We start from the raw sequence: 23301 nt of genomic DNA on the forward strand, positions 1-23301 counted from the left end.
TAGCAAACAGCCATGAACACAGTGGCTTCGGCGATGACATCGTCAATAGATGCATCCACATTCCCAAGTTTTTGAAGTGAATGGCCTGCTGTGAGTGTCTTCTTGCCAGTCAGTTTACCTCTGGGCAACGGTGTCGCAACCTGTCAGTGCGTGTAAAGCTTGTAGGTATTGCACCATCCCGGCATGCTTTCTGGTAGTGGCCGCAATGTCGATCAACGATCGGCCAGGACATGTTGCTTCCATTGTTACACATCATTGCAAATGAAGTTCTGTGAAGTGATACACAAGCAAGGTGAACACATCAGTATCATCACAGATGACTGTGATGCATTTTGCGCCATCTTCGGCAACTTTAGCGACTTGCTGAATAACGATGACATCTGCCTCATCATGCATCGTCTTCAAATCAGTGCGACACCTTTGGGCTCCGTGGTGTATTTCCACTGGGGTAGACTCCTGTCCCGTAATGACAAGCCTGTGTTGGCTCTGCCTTCTCTGTTGACTAACGTCAATCAAATTCTGGCAAACCAGTTCTATCAGCTGAACTTTGTTCGCAGTTACTGACAGAACCACCAGCTGTGGAGGCTGTGGAGTCTGACAGTTCAACCTGTGGCACCTGCTGGCTTGCTGCCCAGCTCTTGCTAATCTTGTTCCACTCTTGATGCTGAAATCATGATATCTGTCAAATACCAGATATACATCTGATTTGTCCACCTTTGCCATGATGTAGCTCGTGAAGTTGTCAACATTGGCTTGCACAATTCCCCTGTTAGGCCAATGAATAACCCAGAGGATTGCACAACCATCAAAGATGGTGACTTCAGGTTGTAGACCCAGTCTTGTTGAGATTGTTGATTCTTCTTCAATGTCGACTTGGTCTTTACTATTCTCATCTCCCCCTTTTCATTGAACATTGATGTTGGCACAGGTGCAAGCTCGTACTCTAAGACGTCACATAGTTTGATGTTTTGACTTTGTTGGAGTCCCGTGACCCTGGAGTAGATGAGATTTAGATCACAAACCTCAGTAGATCCCACACGCATGACTTTCCGTGTCACTGCCATAGTTATGACTTGTTTAGATAAGGGAGTGTTGAATCCTGCTTGCCATCTTTCTTCATACGAATGCATCTGTCCTCGGCCAATGTCAACTGTCCTTGGTGCGTTCACCATCTCTGGTCCAATTCTACCAGTTACAATGTTGACAACTCTGTCTGCATGTTCGTTTGGGTCAAGTGGGTCGATACAGGACTGGAGTTTTCTCCTTATCTTATCTCGGTCCTCTGCATCAGATCGTATGCGTGATGGCTTCTCTTCCTTGTGAATGGTCACCTCTGTGACTGTGCCCCTCAGATATATCTGTGAGATCGTGGACTATCTGACTAAACATGTGTATATTATCGGCCCACTTCTTCAACGTAGAAGGCTTCAGTGTAATGCCAATGATTCCATGTATGCCATGACCGTATCACATGAACGTGGACTCGATGTACATATCCGACCATAGGCCGTTCTTGTGCCGCATCTCCTTTTAAGAACATTTCCAGAATGTTTCCATGAAGCCTTTCCATCGATCGAAGGTCGTAGAGCCCATATCTAGCAGAGTTGTGATGTCCAGCCGTTAAGAAGTAGGGGAGCATCTCCTTCATAGCCAAAAGATGCAATGGCCAGTCTCCTTCACGCTCAGCATGAACAAACGCCATCATGATGAATACAGGTTTCACAAGGTTCTGTTCCCATAGTTGTGTGGTCATGCTCTTTGTTGCTTTGGTTTCAAGAGTGTCCATTAAGTCTTCATGACTTTCTGCCTGAGCCATGCTGGAACGAAGGACCTCCTCAGTCACCAATCGCAGGGCCCTGAAGTTTTGGGGAAACTTTTTTTCCATCAAGCATATGAACAACACCTCCAAAGGCAGATTTCATCATGTCTTGCAGCCCACTTTCAGCCATCAAGTTCCCCACACAACCGATGAAACTCATAAGGGTGTGCATGCCGCCCAGCCTTGGTATGAACTGGGTAAATCGCTCAGGATAAACCCATTTAACGTGAACGGCCACTCGATACAGCTGTTGGTCCTTTGTGAAAATGGTTACGGTTTGTCCACACTCTGCGGTAAAGTGTTTTCCCTCCTCCTTTGCTGTAAGCGTCGTGTCCGGATCAGCTGGATCCATATCTATGAGTGGTGTATAAATGGCCCTCGTTGCAGGTTGTCTGGATCGTCCTTGCTCTCTGGAGAGCTTCGTATTAAAGCCACCAAACTCTGGTGTGTTCTGATCATAAGTGATTTGCTTCAGAAAAGAGAAATCCATATCTTGAACTCTCCTAAGTTGTATAGCTTAATGAGCCAATATGCGGAGAGGTAGCACCACACATGTGGTTTCTTCAACTGGCATCGCTGGTTTCTTAGGTCCCTTCTACCTTTTTACCGAAATGTCTTCTGTCACAGGTGTCTTCATTTCATCACGGGTCAATCGTCTGATGATGGCTTCATCTTCAGATGTGGAAGATATCTCCTGATCTTTTATGGCAAGTAGCACTGCAAGAGAATGTGTTGAAACGAGCCGTTCTGGGATGAGATATTTGTGTCGAAGTTGTCGGCAACAACCTGAACGAGGCCACATTCAGCATTTGTGGTTCCCCTAATTCCGGAGTGAACAGTTGCAGCCTTTGCTGCTGATCCCTTGAAACGCTGAAACTCATCATAGGAACAGGTCACACGATAGTTGTACAACTGCTCGATGAGGCTTTTCCGACTGACGAGAACTCCCAGTGCTATTTGGAGTGTAGTTGGTCGATTGGTGATCAGATTTGTTATGATATTTCCTATCAGAGCTCCTGGAAGTGTGCAGTCCAGTTTAGCTGATATTTTGGAGAGTAGCAATTGAAGGGTTGAACTCACTGCTTCATTAGCAATATCTATATTAATTCTAGTCTGATAAGAACTGGGGTCGGACAACAACTGCTTAGATTCCAGTGCAACCTTCTTGGCAATTCGTTGTATGGGAACATCAATGGTGTCATCTTCATCTGATGCAACAAAGTTGATCGCAGTAGACGCTCTGCTGCGAAACAAGATTAAACTAGCGACACCTTCACCAGACAGAACCAGAAGCACAGAGCCAAGTATATCCAACAATTTGGATAACAGGGTTTGTCGAGAGTAGCCTAGTGCTTTCCTCCATGATCCTTGTACATATTGTAGACTTCTACTGAATTCCAGATGCGCAGCATGTCGTTTTTCATCGATAGGATGGTAGAACTGACAGCTGGCTCAATGTCCTGAGTTTCTCTGCCACTGTGTGCTGCTCCTGCAACAGAACGGGATGCAATGAAGGACTTTCTGCAGTCATCATGATATCTCGCATCACCAGCATGAAGATTGCTGATTGCGCCCATTAATCGTATCTTGACCTGGCGTCCTTCTTCATCCTGGCGGGAATTGATAACATCTGGAATAGTTTGTTTGAAAGTTGTCCGATCAACATGATCTGCAGTCCTGCAAAGGAGAACTCGCCGCTAACGATTAGGATTCTTCTTATCAAAGACCATGATGCACTTTTCTCTGCAAAAAATGCAATGTTCTTTAAAGTCGGTCACTTCTGGTTCCGGGTTTGGAGCGTTGAGAGGTCTCCTTTTGGGGCTCTCTGCTGACGTTCTCAAAGTTAAGTTTCCAGTCATTATTTGTCCCGATGAAACCATTTAATTTTCTCACCTACATGTAACTGTGTGATCCCAGTCCGGTTTTGTTTCAAAAATCGTGCTATTTTTTGAGTTTTTGTAGACGTTCTTACCGGGTGTTTGAGGCCTAGGCCTTGGTCTAGGCTTGAGGCCTACCGGTTCCCCTCAGTGATAGATCGTTTTTTTTTTTGTTTTTTTTTCTCCCCATTACCTTCAATTTCTATCCTCCCCACTTTCCTAACGTCCCCCATTCTCCAAACTCATCTCTCTATTTCTTATCTTTAAAAAAGAGAGAAAAAAAAACAACATCAACAACAATACGCAAACCTTCTCCTGATTCTGCTTCTTATTCTTCCTCTTATTTTCCTCCTCTTCTTCCACGATTTTTTTTCAACAACAGTTCCATGACCTAATCTGTTGAAAACTCTCTCAAACATTAATAATAATAACAAAAACGATCTTATAATGCTTCATCTTCCTCTCTCACACATGTGGTACTCTTTACTGTTTCATAATGCACTACTCTTCTGCTATTTTAACTGACTGCTCTCATTTCGACCTCTCCTTCATTCCTTGCCTAAAAAAAATCCAACCGTTACAGCGTTTCTTCTCTCCATTCTCTGAATTTGCCTTTATTGCATCCATCAAGAATTGTGTTAAATTGCATCTCTGACCTTAAACTTTTAAAAACCCCAGTTTGCTATGAATGTTCGCTTTCCATCAACCATTCTTTTTTTTCCAACTTCAATGCCAACTCACTTCTCTCACCCCTCACTCTCACTCTCAAAGCAATCATCCCACTCTTCTCCCTCCAAGCCTCCCTCTTACCTCTCTCAAAAATTCCCCCCTCACCTTTCTCCCACCTTTCATCCCCCTCACTCATCCTTCCCAAAGTTGCCCCCCCCTCTCATACACTAAGCTGCCTCCTTCACTGCCCTCTCACCTCCATCGCCTCACTCCACCTCCTCAAATCATCAACTGCCATCTTCGACCTCTCTTGTCACCCCTCTCCCCCAGCACCACAGAGCCTTTGCTCCTCCTCATTCGGCCCCCTCCCCTAGATATTCTGCCATCCCCCACACTCCTTCAACAGCCCTCCTTACCTCTCCCACCTCGTCCCTTGTCCAACCCTTCCCCCCCCCACACCTGCACCCAAAGCATCCTCCCCGACCTCTTCATTAAAAGTGTTGACCTCAAATATCCAAGGCCTTCGCTCAAACCTTTCAGATCTTTCCAGACAGGCTGCCACTGACAAACCAAACATAATCTGCCTAACAGAAACTTTCCTCTCCCAAGACGTGTTGGACTTCCAAGTATCTCTTGGAAGATAGGTGTGGGTCCCTCTCTCACCTGTCATGGCACCTAAGCAAAAGCTTTCTGCGACTCATTGGGACTGACTCAATCGGTCAACTTCCCGACCCGGATCTCAAACAATGGTACTCCATCTATTCTGGATCTGATTTTGACAAATTTCCCTGACAATACCTGCTGATCTTCATCCGCTCCAATCGGTTCTTCTCACCACATCCTTGTCAAAGTAGACATCTCTCTGGCAGTTATCAGAGAACCTCCTCACCGCCGTCGAGTCTGGCATTTCACTCAAGCCGATTGGCAGGGTCTCCGAGAAGCCATCAAACTTATAGACTGGTCTCCTATCACTACTTTCTCAAACATCAACTCATCCTGGGAATTCTTTCAAAGAAACTTGCTCTCCCTCATGCACAGATTTTATCCCCTCTCATCTTCAGTTGTCCTACCCTTCCTCCCGCCCTTGGTTTACTGAAGCTTGTGGCGAGGCAGTTGTCCTGAAACAACTTGCCTTTGCCTCATGGAAAGCAAACGCAACTGAGGGCAATCTCAGTTCCTTCCACAAAGCTCGGAACAAGTGTGTATCTACCCTCAGGAGAGCCAGAAAACAACAAGAGCCACATCAAGAAAAGAGAAAAAAAAGAGCCATATCCCTGGACATATCACATGCTTTTGACACAGTCTGGCACCCTGCCCTACTCACCAAACTCTCTTCCCAAAGTATCCAAGGCCATCTCCACTCATGGCTCGCAGACTTCCTCTCCTGTCGCAGTCAACGTGTGGCCCTAAATGGAGTTCTTTCATCCCCTCTTCCTGTCCAGGCTGGCATTCCTCAAGGTAGCGTTCTGGGTCTTGTTCTTTTTCTGGTTTTCATCAATGATCTCTCCGACTCTGGAAAATCTTCTATATCTCTTTGCTGATGACTCCACCCTCTGTCGTACCATCTGTCATCCTTCAGACCGGAAAGCAGCAGCTTCTTCACTCACTGCAGATCTGGATAAAATCACAAACTGGTCCAACACGTGGAACATGTCTTTCAATCCAGACAAATCTCACACTCTCACTATGTCTCTTCGAAAGGACCATTTCGAACCCCCCCCCCCATCCACTTTCTCAACAATCCTCTGGAAGAAGTCTTTTCTTTCAAGCTTCTGGGTCTCACTATCTGCCATGACCTTTCCAGGGAAAGTCACATTTCCAACCTCGCCTCCAAAGCCAGTCACCGACTGGCAATCCTCCGTCGTGCAAAGTCCTTCCTCGGCCCTCTTGAGCTCCTGACCACTTACAAAGCTTTTGTCCATAGCCTGATGGAGTACTGCTCTCCCCTCTGGGCTGGTGCTCCTGCTTCCCACCTTTCTCAGCTTCACGCTGTCGAAACCAGGGCATTTAGGATCATTGGCATCTCCCGCAATGAAGCTGAGTCTTTGGGCCTCTCACCCAATCGCCGCTGGTTGGTCGGTGGTCTTTTTGTCTTCTACCGTCTCCTCTCCAGCCTTGCCCCCTGTTCTCTCTGCGATTTGTCCCCACCACATTTCCACAGGGCACTCAAGTTCTGCCAACAACCCACTTTTGGTAAAACTACCAAAATCACGAATCACTGCTCACCTTCACTCTTTCATTCCTCTTTTTCCTGCCTTTGGAATAAACTCCCTCACTCTATTCTTTCCCATTCTTCCCTCCAGGCTTTCAAAACAGCTGTTCACCACCACTTCTTATTATCCCCTATCCAAATCCTCGATCTTTTCTACCCCCGATAATCCACCCAAGCCCACTTCCTTCAATTCCCCTGCTTTCCTTCCTGAAAGTCCCTGTAATGTCCATCTTCTCTTCCCCATGTTCCCTGTCCCATTCCTCTCCCTTCCACAGATCTCCTAATGTGTCTGTTCCCCACTGTTTTGCCCTCCCACTCCCGCCCCTCTTGTCTCGTGCCCCCTTGCTGTGCGTTGTGTGTTATCTCTCATACGAGCCTCGACAAGGTATACAAAAAAAGTCAAATACTGTCATCTTTGAATGGCGGCTTCTTTTGCTTGTTGAAGCATCTTCCAAACAGACATTGCTCATTCATTTCAAGTGTCTTTCTTTGTGTGAGCAAGATGTGTACGTTGACACACAGTCTCTATGGCATTTGAGCTCGATAGATTTGTCTGCCTGTAAACTCTGCTCAAGCTTTTCATGTATACCATCTTGTCTTGCTTTGCTTGACCGGATGATACTTCGCACTCTGTCTGGACCAACTGTTAGCAGAGGTTTTCCAGCTTTAGTTGTATCGCAGGGACTGAAGAAATCATCTCCCATGGTGATGGAGCCTCAACCTGTAACAATAGGGAAAATTATAAACATCAGTAAACATTTAATTTCTTTGTTCGTATTTTAAAAATTTCTCAGGAAACAGGTTCCACCCTGTGTACTTTTAAAAATCATTAAAATATACAGTTGCTTTCAGACAGATCATGTTAGGTAATGAAAAATATACCATCAGCGATGGGGAATCCCCCGCCATTGAAAAATAATTGAAATCGGATAAGCGGTTTTCTATTTATTTCAAAAAACATTTTTTTTTCCAGTACATATCTTTCCGCCCCAGTCGGCCTTTCCGCCCCAGTCGGCCATCTTGGATCTGGCCACGTCCAAAATCAATTGGGTTCGTCCTTTTCAGGTGGTACATGTGTGACCCAAATTTCAAATCGATATGGCAAACAGTTTATGAGTTATCGCACTCACAGCTATAAATGTTGACGCCAAGCCAGCCGGACGGATGGACGGACAGCCGGACGGATGACCCGGGTGATAACAATATCCCCCTTCCGCCACGCGGCAGGGGATAAAAAAAACTTGCTTGCAAATAATATCGATCATTCTACTGTATCAGAAGACATTACTCTTTCTTAAAACTCAGTTCTCCATGTTTCTTTCATTACATTACAAGCCTCAACTTACTTGATTAGAAACAGTTCATGCTGTTGATCTTCTGAGGTCAGCCATTTCTTCACAACTGTACTGGGGATAAACGGCTCTGTGAAAGTTATTTTCAAACAGTTTTGTTGTTGTTGTTTCACTGTACTGCAAATATGCCGACCGCGTGGACAAATTCAAGGGGTAGGGCTATGCTAATTTGCATATTAATGAGCCAAATTTCAATGTTATCAAATTGTAAGTAGGTTTATCATGACCAGTGACCCTAAAAACATGGGTTTGGACACCTCAACCAGGCTGTTTGGATGCTTACTTCTGGAGATATTCAGAAAAATTGTTATTTTGACTAGCCGGGAGGCAATGATGGTTTGCAGGCATTATTGAACAATGCCACGTTAGGTACAATTGAGTTAGTGGACGCTTTTGAGGAAGCCCTACCGTAAAAAGCTATCTCTTCCATAAAAATTGACCAAATCAAATCGGATTTTTTTATGTGTTGTACTTATGGACATTACACACAGCTTCCAGGAAATGAAATTGTGAGAAAAAAATCGAGAACCCCCCCCCCAAAAAAGTTCAAGTGGGCGTGGCTCCGCCCTCAAGGGCCGTGGGATGCCCCTCATACAAAAAGACACAACAAGACCATGACATCTAGCTTATGTCCAAGTTTCATCAAGATTGCATCAAACGTCACAGAGCTATGCTCTGGAGAGAGTCACAGACAGACAGACAGACACACAGAAACAACGAAAATAGTGGTCACTGCTGGCGCCCACGGACCAATAAATAAAAAGTTCAAGTGGGCGTGGCTCCGCCCACAAGGGGCATGACACGCCCCTCATGCAAAAAGACACAACTAGACCATGATATCTAGCTTGTGTCCAAGTTTCATCAAGATCGCATCAAACGTCACGGAGCTATGCTCTGGAGAGAGTCACAAACAGACAGACAGAGAGACACACAGACACAATGAAAATAGTGGTCACTGCTGGCGCGCGCAAACCAACAGACAGACACACAGATCCAACGAAAATAGTGGTCACTGCTGGCACGCGTGAACCGACAGACAGACAGACAGACACAACGAAAACAGTGGTCACTGCTGGTGCCCACGAACCAACACTGCTGGCACCCGCAAACCAATAAGGGCGACTGCTAATTTGCATATTAATGAGCTAAATTTAAATGTTATTCAATTTTAAGTGGGTTTATCATGACCAGTGACCCTAAAAACATGGGTGTAGACATCTCAACCAGGCTATTTGGATGCTTACTTTTGGAGATATTAAGAAAAATAGTAATTTTGACAATGGCCACTACTAATTTGCATATAAATGGATTTCTCCAAAAATGCTCAAGGGTGCCAGAGTAGCATCAATGGGAATATTCATTCAGATGGTCTGGTGATCACAAAAATGCAGAAAAACATTGTGCGGACCCTAATGAACGTTTTTCTGGCAAACACTCAGATACAGGGGAAGGGGTGGGGTGGGAAGTTACAAACGAACGAGCCACATGGCCTATGTTACCCCCCCCCCACTCAAACACATAAAGTTTGATTAACCTCCACCATCGAAGATCGGATGTTGCTGTTTTCACCCCTTTCTGGTTGTTACTTCCGAAATCTGAAGATTTCGTTAGTATATTGATCAGTTCCGTTTCTGTTTGTTTGTTTGTGTGTTTGTTTGTTTGTTTGCAGGCACGATAACTCAAGAACAGAAGAAGCTACCAATGTCAAATTACACCAGGTGTTTCAGGGGGGTGATAGCTCGCGCTGATTAGATTTTGGTCAAAATCGGTGAAAGGTCAAGGTCACAGTGAGGTCAAACATCCAAAAACAAGTTATAACTTGAGAACCGAAGAAGCTACCAATGTCAAATTGCACCAGGTGATTCAGGAGGGTGATGGCTAGCGCTGATTAGATTTTGGTCAAAATCGGTCAAAGGTCAAGGTCACAGTGAGGTCAAACATAATTCCATAAATTCATGTGGAGAAATGGAGTATTTTTGCTTCGCTCGACGTTGCGAGTTCGTTTTAACTTCGATTTTAATTCTGTCTTCGGTTTTTGTGATCGCTTTGGGCACTTAAAACTCGCTTGTCGAAATTCTGGTAAAAATCGGATGTTTTGGAGACGTTTTAAGATTGTATACAAAATATTTCACTTGACGCGTCACGGGTCGTCACGTGATGCAGTGCGCTCGAACAGACGCGTCGTTGAGTCACGTAAACGTTTTCCGTGTGCGCGCTGACGGTGTTTTCGATAAAGATGGTGTTTAAAAGTCATTTTTTATCCCAATAAAGGTTATCCTCGCATGCCTGACCCGCTGAGCCGTCGGATGATGTAAAGATTGTTGGTGGATGGCCGAATATTACGGTTTTGTGACTTTGATAAAGTAATATTAAATAATTGCGTGGAGAAATGGAGATTTGTGCTACGGTCGACGTTACGATTTTTGATGGTTTGGTACAGAATCATCGAAGAAACTTCTGGCTTGCGTCGCTACCTTCTCCAGAGACATCTTTTATTAGACAAGGTCAGAGGTCAAGTTGACGATTTTGTAAGTACCAGTCTCTGACTGCTTGTTACTTACGAAATCTAAAGATTTTGTCAGTATATTGATCACTTCCGTTTCTGTTTGTTACTTACGAAATCTAAAGATTTCGTAAGTATATTGATGACTTCCGTTTCTGTTTGTTTGTTTGTTTGTAAGCACGATAACTCGAGAACGGAAGACGCTACCAATGTCAAATTACTACACGTGATACAGGAGGGTGATGGCAAGTGCTGATTAGATTTTGGTCGAAATCGGTCAAAGGTCAAGGTCACAGTGAGGTCAAATATTCGATTTTTGATGGTTTGGTACTTTTTTGCGACAAGGTCAGAGGTCAAGTTGACGATTTCATAAGTACCAGTCTATGACTGCTTGTTACTTATGACATCTAAAGATTTCATAAGTATATTGATGACTTCCGTTTTTGTTTGTTTGTTTGTATGTTTGTTTGTTTGTTTGTTTGTAGGCACGATAACTCGAGAACATAAGAACCTACCAATGCCAAATTACACCACATGATTCAGGAGGCTAGTGCCTTGCGCTGATTAGATATTGGTCAAAATCGGTCAAAGATCAAGGTCACAGTGAGGTGAAACATCCAAAACATTCGATTTTTGATGGTTTGCTACAGAATCATCGTAGAAACTTCTGGTTTGCTTCGCTACCTTCTCCAGAGACAGCTATTATTAGACAAGGTCAGAGGTCAAGTTGACGATTTTGTAAATACCAGTCTATGACTGCTTGTTTGTTTGTTTGTTTGTGTCTTTGTGTGTTTGTTTGTAGGCACGATAACTCGAGAACGGAAGAAGCTACCAATGTCAAATTACACCACGTCATTCAGGAGGGTGATGGCTAGCGCTGATTAGGTTGTGCTCAAAATCGGTCAAAGGTCAAGGTCACAGTGAGGTCAAACATAATTCCGTAAATTCATGTGGAGAAATGGAGTATTTTTGCTTCGCTCGACATTACGAGTTCGTTTTAACTTCGATTTTAATTTTGTCTTCGGTTTTTGTGATCGCTTGGGACGCTTAAAACTCGTTTGTCGAAATTCTGGTAAAAATCGGATGTTTTGGAGACGTTTTAAGATTGTATAAAAAATATTTCACTCGCCGCGTCACGGATCGTCACGTGGTGCAGTGCGCTTGAGCAGAGGTGGCGTTGATCACGTAAAGGTTTTGCGTGTGCGCGCTGACGATATTTTCGATAAAGATGGTGTTTAAAGTCATTTTTTATCCCAATAAAGGTTATCGTCGCATGCCTGACTCGCTAAGCCGTCGAATTATATAAAGATCGTTGGTGGATGGCCGAATATTACGGTTTTCTGACTTTGATAAAATAATATAAAATAATTGCGTGGAGAAATGGAAATTTTTGCTTTGCTCGACGTTACGATTTTTGATGGTTTGGTTCAAAATCATCGTAGAAACTTCTGGTTTGCGTCGCCACCTTCTCAAGAGACAGCTTTTCTTGGACAAGGTCAGAGGTCAAGTTGACGATTTCGTAAGTGCCAGTCTATGACTGCTTGTTTGTTACTTACGAAATCTATAGATTTCGTAAGTATATTGATGACTTCCGTTTCTGTATGTTTGTTATTAGGCACGATAACTCGAGAACGGAAGAAGCTACCAATGTCAAATTACACCACGTGATTCAGGAGGGTGGTGGCTTGTGCTGATTAGATTTTGCTCAAAATCGTTCAAAGGTCAGGGTCACAGTGAGGTCAAACATCCAAAAAATGATAACTCGATCACGGAAGAAACTACCAATGTCAAATTACAGCACTTGATTCAGGACGGTGGTGGCTACCGCTGATTAGATTTTGGTCAAAATCGGTCAAAGGTCAAGGTCACAGTGAGGTCAAACATTCAAAACATTCGATTTTTGATGGTTTGGTGCAGAATCATCGCAGAAACTTCTGGTTTGCGTCGCCACCTTCTCGAGAGACAGCTTTTATTAGACAAGGTCAGAGGGCAAGTTGGCGATTTCATAAGTACCAGTCTCTGTCTGCTTGTTTGTTTGTTTGTAGGCACGATAACTCGAGTACGGAAGAAGCTACCAACGTCAAATTACACCACGTGATTCAGGAGGGTGATGGCTAGCGCTGATTAGGTTTTAGTCAAAATCGGTCAAAGGTCAAGGTCACAGTGAGGTCGAACATAATTCCGTAAATTAATGTGGAGAAATGGACTATTTTTGCTTCGCTCGACATTACGAGTTTGTTTTAACTTCGATTTTAATTTTGTCTTCGGTTTTTGCGATCGCGTCGGACGCTTAAAACTCGGTTGTCGAAATTCTGGTAAAAATCGGATGTTTTGGAGACTTTTTACGATTGTATGAAAAAAATATTTCACTCGACGCGTCACGGGTCGTCACGTGATGCAGTGCGCTCGAACAGATGCGTCGTTGACCCACGTATGGTTTTCCGTGTGCGCGCTGACGGAATTTTTTGATAAAGATGGTGTTTAAAGTCATTTTTTATCCCAATAAAGGTTATCGTCGCATGCCTGACTCGCTGAGCCGTCAGATTATGTAAATATTGTTGGTGGATGGCCGAATATTATGGTTTTGTGACTTTGATAAAATAATATTGAATAATTGCTTGGAGAAATGGAGATTTTTGCTTCGCTCGACGTTACGAGTTCGTTTTAACCTCGATATAATTTTTGTCTTCTGTTTTTGCGATCGCTTGGGACGCTTAAAACTCGATTGTCGAAATTCTGATCAAAATCGGATGTTTTAGAAACGTTTAAGATTGTATAAAAAATATTTCACTCGACGCATCACGGGTCGTCACGTGATGCAGTGCGCTCGAGCAGACACGTCGTTGATCACGTAAAGGTTTTGCGTGTGCGCGCTGATGGTGTTTTCAATAATGATGGTGTTTTCAATAATGATGGTGTTTAAAAGTCATTTTTTTATCCCAATAAAGTTTATCGTCGCATGCCTGACTCACGAAGCCGTTGGATTATGTAAAGATTGTTGGTGGATTGCCGAATATTAAGGTTTTGTGACTTTGATAAAATTATATAAAATTATTGTGTGGAGAAATGGAGATTTTTGCTTCCGTCGACGTTACGATTTTTGAAGGTTTGGTGCAGAATCATCGTAGAAACTTCTGGTTTGCGTCACTACCTTCTCTCAAGACAGCTTTTATTAGACAAGGTCAGAGGTCAAGTTGACGATTTCGTAAGTACCAGTCTATGACTGCTTGTTTGTTACTTACGAAATCTAAAGATTTCGTAAGTATGTTGATGACTTCCGTCCTCTGTTTGTGTGTTTGTTTTTGTTTGTTTGTGTGTTTGTTTGTAGGCACGAAAACTGGAGAACGGAAGAAGCTACCAATGTCAAATTACACAACTTGATTCCGGAGGGTGATGGCTCGCGCTGATTAGATTTTGGTCAAAATCGGTCAAAGGTCAAGGTCACAGTGAGGTCAAACATAATTCCGTAAATTCACGTAGAGAAATGGAGTATTTTTGCTTCGCTCGACGTTACGAGTTTGTTTTAACTTCGACGTTAATTCTGTCTTCGGTTTTTGCGATCTCTTAGGACGCTTAAACTTTGGTTGTCGAAATTCTGGTTAAAATCGGATGTTTTGGAGATGTTTTACGATTGTATAAATAATATTTCACTCGCGCGTCATGGGTCATCACATGATGCAGTGCGCTCAAGCAGACGCGTCGTTGACTCACGTATGGTTTTGCGTGTGCGCACTGACTGTGTTTTCGATAAAGATGGTGTTTGAAAGTCATTTTTATCCCAATAAAGGTTATCATCGCATGCCTGACTCGCTGAGCCATCGGATTATATAAAGATCGTTGGTGGATGGCCGAATATTACGGTTTTGTGATTGATAAAATAATATAAAATAATTGCGTGGAGAAATGGAGATTTTTGCTTTGGTCGACGTGACGATTTTTGATGGTTTGGTACAGATTCATCGTATAAGCTTCTGGTTTGCGTCACTACCTTCTCTCGAGACAGCTTTTATTAGACAAGGTCAGAGATCAAGTTGACGATTTTGTAAGTACCAGTCTATAACTGCTTGTTTGCTTGTTTGTCGGCACGATAACTCGAGAACGGAAGAAGTTACCAATGTCAAGTTACACCACTTGATTCTGGAGGGTGATGGCTCGCGGTGATTAGACTTTGGTCAAAATCGGTCAAAGGTCAAGGTCACAGTGAGGTCAAACATAATTCCGTAAATTCATGTGGAGAAATGGAGTATTTTTGCTTCGCTTGACGTTACGAGTTCGTTCTAACTTCGATTTCAATTTTGTCTTCGGTTTTTGCGATCGCTTCGGATGCTTAAAACTCGGTTGTCGAAATTCTCGTAAAAATCGGATGTTTTGGAGACGTTTTAAGATTGTATAAAAAATATTTCACTCGACGCGTCACGGGTCGTCCCATGATGCAGTGCGCTCGAGCAGACGCGTCGTTGAGTCACGTATGGTTTTGCGTGCGCGCTGACGGTGTTTTCGATAAATATGGTGTTTAAAAGTCATTTTTTTATCCCAATAAAGGTTATCGTCGCATGCCTGACTCGCTGAGCCATCAGATTATGTAAAGATTGTTGGTGGATGGCCGAATATTACGGTGGCCGAAACGAAAGAAGCTACCAATGTCAAATTACACCACGTGATTTTGGAGGCTCGTGGCTTGCGCTGATTAGATTTTGGTCAAAATCGGTCAAAGGTCAAGGTCAAAGTGAGGTGAAACATCCAAAACATTCGATTTTTGATGGTTTGCTACAGAATCATCGTAGAAACTTCTGGTTTGCATCACCACCTTCTCGAGAGACAGCTTTTATTAGACAAGGTCAGAGGGTCACACTCTCAGGTGAGAAGAAAATAGCGGCCTGATGGAACATAACCAAGTGCTCAGAATGACAACTGTTCGATTAAATGAGGAAGTGAAAAGTTCAACAGGCTACCGAATCCAATTTGTAAGCAAACCCATTGACAGCAAGCCAGAAAATGTATTTCTAACCCACCTTGCAAAAAATTTCCAAAGACAGGTGCTAATAGATGATGTCACACATGATGTTTGTGGGGTGCCACCAAAACTGATCGATCTGATGTCTGAACTCTACTCTGGTACTGAGAGTGCTGTGAAGTGTGGTGGTACCATCCCTGACTTATTTCCAGTTGTTACTGGAGTTCGTCAGGGGTGTGTACTGGCCCCCACACTTTTCAGCACTTGTATGGACTGGATTTTAGGGAGGATGTCTGAGAGATCAAGCTGCGGTGCATCGTTTGGGAATGTCAAGATCTTGGACCTTGATTTTGCAGATGATGCAGTCATCGTTGCGGAGACTTTAGATATCCTTTTGGGGGCTCTCGAGGTGCTGAATGAGGAGTGGGAGCCGCTGGGATTACAGGTTTCTTGGGTCAATACTAAGATCTAGGCTTTCGCTGACATCTTCGATGCTGCTGTCCTGTCTGTGTCTGTTTGTGGTGAGGATGTTGAGGTCATGGAGAGATTCACTTTCCTTGGCAGTGATATTCATGTCTCTGCTGCCTGTGAGTCAGAAGTCAAAAGACGTCTGGGTCGGGCCTGGGGAGTCATGGATTCACTGGATCATGGGGTGTGGCGTTGCTGGTACCTGTGCGGGAGGACGAAAGTCCGAGTCTTCAGGTCCTTGGTACTTCCAGTCTTGCTCTATGGATGCGAGACTTGGACCCTGACCAAGGATCTGAGACGGAGACTTAATTCCTTTGGTACCAGGTCTCTTCGGAGAATCCTTGGCTATCGCTGGTCGGATTTTGTGTCCAACGAGCAGTTGCTGAGAGAGACTCAAATGAGATTTGTTACCTGCATAGTCCGTGAGCGTCAGTTGCGGCTGTATGGACATGTGGCTCGTTTTCCTGACGCTGATCCTGCTCACCAGATTCTCTCAGCGAGGGAGTCTCATGAGTGGAGGAGGCCAGTGGGCTGACCACGTGCCTCGTGGTTGCAGCAGGTTGACCATCATCTCAAGGAGATGGGGATGGGCCTGGCATCTGCCTGGGGGATGGCCAGACGAGGCCCCTGGAGTACCAGCAGAAAGTGGACGCAGCGACACGCTGTTCTGGCACATGCTCCCATACCTGACCTGACCTGACACATGAAACCAAAACAGCAGTGAATACAGCCTCAACGATTGCAAAAATGGCAAATGAAAGATATATAATGTAATATCAACAAATATTCACTGACAACTAGGAAAACGATAAAAGAGCAGGAAGGTATTTTTTTTTAAAAGAAGAGTTTGACAGATTGGGCACAAACAAAGAAGCCTCTTTGGAATGGCTTAGAGGACGTCAGCTCAACTGGGATAGAGAATGAATCATTATATTTGTCCAAGACCAAGGAACACTCCACGAATGGCTTTAAGAAGATGGCGGGACTGAGTCAATCGGACAAGTGTCGGTTCTGCAAGGTAGAAACAGAAAGCATGAGCCACCTCCCATCGCGAAGTAAAAAACACTCATGTCAGAATGGCTGTACACAGAAAGACACAACAAGGTATGTTGAGTAATGCAACAGCAAATCTGCAAGAAAATTCAATGTCCCAGTTCCAGAAAACTCATGGAAACACAAACCTGATGATCCCATCGATTGTGAACTTAGATAAAAACACTGCAACCTGATATCGAACTTGTGTGCAACAAAAGAAAATATGCCATTGCTTATTGAGGTGTCAGTACCCAGCGATGTTGGCTTAAATAATGCAGAAATCGAAAAAATGACAATTTCAAGACCTCAAAAATAAAGTGAAAATATCTTCGAAATTGTGCCAGTGATCATTGGAGTAATGATATTGACAACGTAGAAACTTACGGAGATCTTAAAAACCATCCCTGGGAGTAGTACTACAAAAGAACTACAGTTGAAATGGAAGGTGTCCGGGGCTCAGTGATGATCCTGAAAAGATCCTTCGGAACAAAATCCTGACAACAAGAAAACTTCACAACTCTGTCTTTGAATCCTGATTCCGTTACCAAAATGGAGGTGGAAACTTCGAGCCTTGGTATTGTGGAATGTGTACATTTGGTAGCTGGCTTCGGAGGCCAACTTCAATCTGTACTTTTCCCAAGAAAGATCATTGCTAAGAGTAGGACCCAGGAGTTTATGTGAGTGAAGTGAGGGGAGGGGTGGGAAGATGATCCTCTCCCAAAAATGCAAAGATATGCTTGGTCGAGGGCTCCCCTTCTGACTCCCCATTTCCTTATCTTTCTTCCTTCTTCCTTTTGCTCTGCAGGCTCTGCTAATAAAATACATTCGTTTGGGGAAATTGCCTCAAAAGGATGATGAAAAACTGAAAACAACGGCCTGGACAGCATTTGTTTGAGTACCACCAGTCACATTGTTTACATGGAGACCACCATGATGTTAAGAGGTGGCACAACCACTCCGTTCTGTTCTGTTATTATGCTTGCTTAAGCGCTTTGAAGATGGTACAAACTGTTCCTTCCCAAAAAGAAATAAAGGTCGACCTTTGTTTTTCACCAGTTTAGATGAATAAAGGTCAAACATAACTTTAATAAAACAGTGAGTGGTGAAGGAGGAGGGTTAATTAATAACTCAACTGGAGGGCACTCAGTAGTTCACATACCTCTGCCACCTCATGCCTGATCCACGATAACATATCGGGCCCAATGCATTTTTGAAATATCATGCCACATATCAATTTTGTCCTTTCTCTCAATGGTGAAGAATCACTTTAAGAATTAAATAATTCTCGTATCCAGAACCGGATTCGGATCTTCACCAAAATTGAATCAATTCGTCGTGGTCACACACCCAACGTGTCCATCGAGTTATAGCCGAATCCGTTCCCAACTTTTTGAGATATCGTGCTATATATTAGTTTCGTCCTCTCTCTGAATGGTGAAGAATTAATTTAAAATTTAAGAGATCCGGATCCGCATTCAGATCTTCATAAAAATCTCATCAGTTCATCCTTGTTACACACCCAACGTGTCCACCAAATGCCATCCAGATCCATCCACAACTTTTTGAGATATCCTGCACACAAACAAACAAACAAGCAGTCATAGACTGGTACTTACGAAATCGTCAACTTGACCTCTGACCTTGTCTAATAAAAGCTGTCTCTCGAGAGGTAGCGACGCAAACCAGAAGTTTCTACGATGATTCTGTACCAAACCTTCAAAAACCGAGTGTTTGACCTCAATGTGACCTTGACCTTTGACCGATTTTGACCAAAATCTAATCAGCCCTAGCTATCACCCTCTTGAATCACGTGGTGTAATTTGACAATGGTAGCTTCTTCCGTTCTCGAGTTATCGTGCGACACACAAACACACAAACACACAAACAGAGGACGGAAGTCATCAATATACTTACGAAATCTTTAGATTTCGTGTGTGTGTGTGTGTGTGTGTGTGTGTGTGTGTGTGTGTGTGTGTGTGTGTGTGTGTGTGTGTGTGTGTGTGTGTGTGTGTGTGTGTGTGTGTGTGTGTGTGTGTGTGTGTGTGTGAGAGCCAGACACACAGAGGTGAAAACATAAGCTCCTTCACCTTCGGTGGTCGAGGTAAAGATGTGACATTGTGTTCAATAGATTTGAAATGTTTAATAGTAGATGTAAAATGCAAGTTGTTGCTTTGACAATGCACACTCGTCTCTCAACCCAGATAACCAGCCTGGGTTTGAATCCTGACCCAGCTATAAACTATCGTCCCGGTGTTTCACAAGCAGGGTGTTTCATCAATGTGTGTGTGTCGTCCTTCAGATGGGATGGATGTAAAAACTGGACTCCCTTCTGTCAGCAGTCATTGTTAGATGTGAAGGATCTCATTCTGTCCGTCGCAAAGTGGACACGAGCTATCGCCGGCATCATGAACAAATTACAATTTCCTGCCCGAAACTACAGAGGGCATCTCATCAACCGCACAGCCACACATTCAGCCAATGATGCTACCCCGCAACGAAGGAAGTGCTTTTGCAGAAACAAGTGGAGTTTGTAAACGGATACTTTTTTGTTGAAATACGTCTTATTGGAAATATAAAATATGCCCTTTAATTTTAAACCTGCAACATCCTGTATGTGTTAACATAGGAAATGTAACTATTAGTCTTTGTCTTTAGGGACTCCGACATGAGTCGCTGTGGAAGTCCAAGGGGTCCAGGCCGAGGACCACAAATCTTCTTGGAAGCTCTCAACACCTCTGCCTCGTTGTATGTTCAATGTTTAAATGCTGAGTCTGTGTTCCAAACTGTTCCTCCCCACATGCTCAGTCAGCACGCTGGGGTGGTATTTACCATCACCACTATGAGATAGCTCCACCTGACTTAGACCCCTCGTTCCACCTTATTCTCCTCCCCGTTGTGCAGGAGCAGAACTCCCGTGCACCTTCATATATAAGGATGAACACGTTGGAGAATCTGTGTCTCGACGCACGGAGCGATTCGACTCGGTGGAAATCAACGACGGAATTTGGTCCGGATTCTGTTTCCACTTTCTACAAAACCACTTTGGGTTTAACAGCTTCGGTTGGATCACGTAAGGCATGTATACATACACACACACACACACACACACACACACACAGACACACACACACACACACACACACACAGACACACACACACACACACACACACACACACACACACACTCACACACACACACATACACTCATACACACACACACATACACACATACACACATACACACACACACACACATACACACATACACACATACACATACACACACGCACACATACACACACACACACACATACACACACACAGAAACACATACACACACTCACACACAGAAACACATACACACACTCACATACACATACACACAGAAACACATACACACACACACATACACACACTCGCATACACATACACACACGCACACATACACACACACATACACACATACACACATGCACACATACACACGCATACACACATACACACATACACACATACACACATACACACATACACACACACACACACATACACACATACACACACACACACACACATACACACATACACACACACATACACACACATACATACACACACACACACATACACATACACACAAACACACATACACGCACACACACATACTCACATACACACATACACACATACACACACACACACACACATACACACATACACACATACACACATACACACATACACACACACACACATGCACACATACACACACACACATGCACACATACACACATACACACATACACACACACACATACTCACATACACACATACACACATACACACACACACATACTCACATACACACATACACACATATACACACACACACACACACACACAGACACACACACATACATACACGCACACGCACAGACACACATACACACATACACACACACACACACACACACACATACACACCCACACATACATACTCACTCACACACATCCCCACATACACACATCCACACATCCACCCATACACACAGACACACATACACACAAACGCACATACACACACACACACACACATACACACATACACACATACACACACATACACACACACACATACACACACACATACACACATACACACATACACACACACACATACACACACACACAGACACACACACACATACACACATATACACATACAGACACACACACATACACACATACATACATACACACATACACACACACACACACACACATACACACACACACATACACACACACACATACACACATACACACATACACACATACACACATACACACATACACACATACACACGCACACACACACACATACACACATACACACATACACACATACACACATACACACACACATACACACATACACACATACACACACACACACATACACACATACACACATACACACATACACACATACACACATACACACATACACACATGTGACGGAGTTGGAAAGTTAAGTCCTGGTCGGTCTCCATTTAGGGACGGAGTGAATATATTGTGGGCCCATGGGTAAAAAGGGTCTTCGGATCCCTGAGATAAAAACTTTTTGAATGAGATTGAATGTGAAATAACGTTTTCTTCAACAAGCATTTGTGCATAAATATGCGGAATAAGAAGGAGACCGTGAATGAAAAATAAAATGCAATGTATGTCCTGGACAAGGAAGATACAAACCCCGTGCTTCGTCATGCATATTTATGGGAAATAACCATTATCTGTAAAGTTTGAAACTATAGCAACAACAAGGGTAAATGTTTGTTTGAAGCAGGTGGAATGTTTAATTTTTTTTTTTTTTAATTTTTGAACATGGGCCGTGTGATTGCCAGGACTCTCAGTCCGTCCCCGAATGCCCAACTGCTCAGTCAACCCAAGTCTGTTCCATGCCCTGAAACACACCCACTTGGAGAGAGACGGCAGTCAATAACAGCAACTTGCATGAACACACACACATACGATGTAAATGTATATATATATATATATATATACGCTCGATCCTCTCTCTCTCTGTGTCTCTCTCTGTCTTTCTCTGTCTCTCTGTCTGTCTCTCTCTCTGTCTGTCTGTCTCTGTCTGTCTCTCTCTCTCTCTCTCTCTCTCTCTCTCTCTCTCTCTCTCTCTCTCTCTCTCTCTCTCTCTCTCTCTCTCTCTCTCTCTCTCTCTCTCTCTCTCTCTATCTCTATCTCTATCTCTATCTCTATCTCTATCTCTATCTCTATCTCTATCTCTATCTCTATCTCTATCTCTCTCTCTCTCTCTATCTCTCTCTCTATCTCTATCTCTATCTCTATCTCTATCTCTATCTCTATCTCTATCTCTATCTCTATCTCTATCTCTATATCTATATCTATATCTATATCTATATCTATATCTATATCTATATCTATATCTCTCTCTCTGTCTCTCTCTGTCTCCCTCCCGTCTCCCTCTCCCTTTGTCTTTCTTATCTTTGTTCCTTTTTCATGGTCACATCTTTTAAGTTACAAACTCCAAACTCGGGGAACAAACACAACTTTGTGTGGGGAGTAACATAGGCGATGTGTCCGTGGTCTCACGCTTTTTTCAAGACGGATCAATTACCATTTTATTTCTTGTTTGTTTTGACTTCTCTTTCAGCCCACACAGAACACTAAGTTTGTGCTGAAATTATAGCTTGTACATTCTTGCTCATGTCTTTTGGCAAGGCATTTTGTCCACATTCCTTTTCCACCTCGGAAAATAAATGGTAACCTGAGAGGTGTCAAAGCCTTCGGGCAGAATAACATTGACCTCGCCCATCTGAGCAACCAAGGAATGCTTCCCAGGAGCCAGAGTTGGTGCACAACTTTGTGCAGGCCTGAAATGTACCACGTGATCCGTGCTCAGTGACCAGGGTACACAGTGTAAAGTTGAGTGTCTGTTTCTGTATTTAAGAGTAGAAACCCCAAATCTATGCCTTTTAAAGACCTTTTTGCAGATTTTGGCTTTGAAATAATGTGCTCCTGTGCATTTTCACACTCATTTTCATAATTAAGACAGAGTGTGTGTGACACCGCTTCCTTGGGTGACAAATTTGAGTGCTTGCTGCATTTTCACAAAGGAGTGAAGCAACCAATTAGAGGGGGTGATTGAGGGGTTATTCCACTCCTACAGCCGAACCTCTTGCACGTTATGTCTTCAGATAAGACTTTCCAGTACATTCACAAACTTATATCACACATGTTCACGATTGATGGCCTAGCTGTGGTCAAACGCTCAAACCTGTGGGGGGGGGGGAGTGTGGGTAGGTGGGGAGCAAACCTGTCCAGGCAGCAAAGTGAATGAGCAGGGGGTCAGCTGTTGGAGGGGTGATTCCCCTC

At 43.6% G+C, this 23301-nt stretch overlaps 1 protein-coding gene across 10 annotated transcripts in view; it reads left to right on the top strand.

Annotated features, from left to right (window-relative positions):
- Window positions 1-23301, top strand: part of LOC147022705 (uncharacterized) — a 204790-nt gene that overhangs the window by 12807 nt on the left and 168682 nt on the right. For 8 of the 10 annotated variants that reach the window (XM_085887492.1, XM_085887486.1, XM_085887493.1 and 5 more), the window contains exons 2-3: window positions 19189-19634; window positions 19791-19964. The gene's annotated coding sequence lies outside the window, so the exon portion shown is untranslated. The remainder of the gene's footprint in view (window positions 1-19188; window positions 19635-19790; window positions 19965-23301) is intronic. The other 2 variants (XM_085887487.1, XM_085887488.1) reach the window with 2 other exon arrangements.

This window comes from Eptatretus burgeri, chromosome 7 (genome assembly GCF_056783735.1).
Source record: "Eptatretus burgeri isolate ZD-2024b chromosome 7, Ebu_testis_v1, whole genome shotgun sequence".
Lineage (NCBI taxonomy): Eukaryota > Metazoa > Chordata > Myxini > Myxiniformes > Myxinidae > Eptatretus > Eptatretus burgeri.